Below are 3093 nucleotides of genomic sequence, written 5' to 3' on the forward strand. Positions count from 1 at the left end.
ACTTTGACTAATTTTGAAAGTTTAACGAAGTAAAAGAACTCATTTGTTTTAACTAATTATTTTTTCAAAATTTAACTAAGTAAAGAACTCACTACTTTGACTAATTTTGAAAGTTTAACAAAGTAAAATAACTCATTTGTTTTAACTAATTATTTTTAAAATTTAACTAAGTAAACGGACTCATTTATTTTAACTTATTTATTTATTACTATTATTATTTTCATCGCTTTATTTATCTTAAGGGAGAGTGAACTAAAGGGGGATTTTCTAAAGGGGAATGGTCCATAAAATGTCAACAAGACCAATATTAAAATAAAAACTAAGTAATAAAATATATATATACTTTAATTCGAAAATAAAATGAAATGACCATTCTTGAGGAATTTAATTAAGTTAAATCATAAGATAATCAAAGCGTTAGTCAAATATAATAAAATAATAAAGGAGGGAAAGGAAGGGCATGTCAAATTTAGGCCTTTGCTGTGTTTTTGGGCCTCCTTCAGCCCATTTTCGCTCCCAAAACCTGTGTATACAGCAAAGGTATATTGTTGTATATGGGTCGTATTTCGACTCAGTTTCGTGTATATGGGCATGCATACCAACCGTACACAATATATTTCAGCCTCCAAGTACTTGCAATTCGTTTTTCCACCTATAATTCAATATTTTAAAACGTATATCAAGGTATATTGATGTATATCAGCATGTATACAGTCCGTTTCGGACCTCTCCAGGACCTGTACATCAGTCCCTGCCTGTAATTTCTCCCCTTTCCCTCGAATAAGATGAGACTGACTCAGAGAATGATTTTTGGGCCAATATGGCCTGAGGACGATGCGGGACGGTAACTAAAGTCCGTAGGACTCATTCGGAGAGATTGCATGCACCAAAAGATAACATATAAGAACCAATACAAGTCAATATCCTAAGTCAACAATTAGCTTACGTAAAATCCATATTTTGGCATTTCTCCAAAGAAAGACAAACAAATGTTTAAATAACAAAGAAGATAAGCGAAGCATTGGGATCTCAATAAATAACTCATGCTTAATTCAACTTAGATCCCGATCATGTTTATGACTCAAACTAGATTAACCTCTTACTACCCAGACCTCTAAAGCCAACACGATTCACCCACTATAGAAGATGACACTAACTTCCAAACTTAACCATTACTAAAACTTGAAAATTTGAGCAAATTAACATGCTGAGACAATCAGGGGAGGAATATGAGCATCAATTTTGGAAGAGGACATGAACTGGGGCAAAAGAAAATTCAAAACAAAGGCTACAGGAATTTACATTTTTTATATTATTTCTTTGAACTTTACTGCAAACTTATGCCAAAACAAAGGGCAAAGAGAAAACATGATAATAGCTCAAATATTTCATTCAAAGCAGTAGCTGCTAACAAGACCGAGAGACGGAGCAAGCTAAATCGACAAACCAAATACCATTTACACCACATATGATTCAATCACATAGGCTAGACTTGAAACCATAGACCTACGCGAATGACAATATTGGCAATAACGAACTAAAGTAGCACACTAGAGGCTCGACGACAATGATTATAAAATAACACAGTTTCAATGACATTTAAGAGATGGGCTCAAGAAGAAGAACACAACAAGAAAAACTAACTCGAATAGAGTAGTGGAGATAACACCAATGACCCTCTAAAGTTTTAACCCAATGTTGGGACTAACTTATGCAAACGAATGAGAGTACACACAACATGCTAAGAACGAACAACAAATAACAATTAAGAGCCGCAATACAGAGGCTTTCAAACTTCAAAACGCCTCTTAGAGACATACGAGGAGAACATTATATAAAAATGGGGCGTTACCTTTTCCGGGCAGCGAATGGGACAGGAACAAACTGATTGCAAAAGAGTTTCCACCACCACACGAGGTTTCGACGAAATTTGAATGGATAGAACGTAGACGGGAGCAAAAACTAAGCCAAAATGTTTCAAGAAATCTTCGCCTGAGTGTCTTTCTTCCTCTTCTAACGCTAGCTACTTTTCAATATGTTTCTATACCATAAATTTTCCGACCCCAAAAAAAATTCCCCCCTCAATAGTGAATAAAAGGGAATACATATAGGGGGAAATTAGGGTTCGGAGAATGGGGGGAAAGAGGACGAATTCCAAATTCAAAAATTGAATTCTTTCCCCAATTCAGCCAAACACCTTTTCCTCTAAGATTTTGCCCCATTCCGAAAGAGGAAAGGGGAAATGGACGAGCTCGATCGATCGATCGTCCTTGAGCATCGACGTGGCTCGATCTCTTGGCTGCAAGGACAAATATCGCAGGTGAACGTTGCTGCTGGAACAGTACCTTTTGCTGTAACATTAGCTGCTGCTGGTTGTCGTTTTGAGCAGCTGGTAACGTCTGGGAGTTGTATGCACTGGTCTCTTGTTGAAGAGGAGTATTGGGCCGGGTATGGGCTGATTTTGGTGTGCTGGAGGTAATTAGAATTAAGGAAACATTGGGCTGGTCACAGGTATTGAATTGGAATAAGGAAAATAGGCCCAAGCTAAGTTTAGTATATCACAAATGGGTTCAGGGGATTTGACTAATAGCTAAATGAATTAATGTAAATTAATTAACGAGCTTCTTAAATCTAAAATAAAATAATAAAATAATCGACTTAGTTATAAACTAAGTAGGTGTTTGGCCATGCGATATCATATCACGATATGATGTCGTGAGATGAAATCAGCGTTTGGACATGCGATTTTACGCTGATTTCATCTCATGATTCCATATCATGAGAGGTGATATCATATTCTCCAAAAACCATGATATGGAATCACCATGTGATTTCATATCATGATTTGAGATATTTTAATACAATAATTGATCCATGAGTTTATATTTTGTTAAAACAACCCCACATTTATATTTACTAACCATTTGTTTCATATGTAAATAAAATTTATAATCACATCATTACTTTTTAAAATTTATTATTCTCACCAATATAAAATTTATTATCACTTTAAATTTGGTGAATATAAATGATAAAGTAGAAATTCATTTGGTGAATATAAATGAGAACAAAGGGAGTAATACTTTTTTGATT

The sequence above is a fragment of the Solanum stenotomum genome, chromosome 10, assembly GCF_019186545.1.
Source record: "Solanum stenotomum isolate F172 chromosome 10, ASM1918654v1, whole genome shotgun sequence".
NCBI lineage: Eukaryota > Viridiplantae > Streptophyta > Magnoliopsida > Solanales > Solanaceae > Solanum > Solanum stenotomum.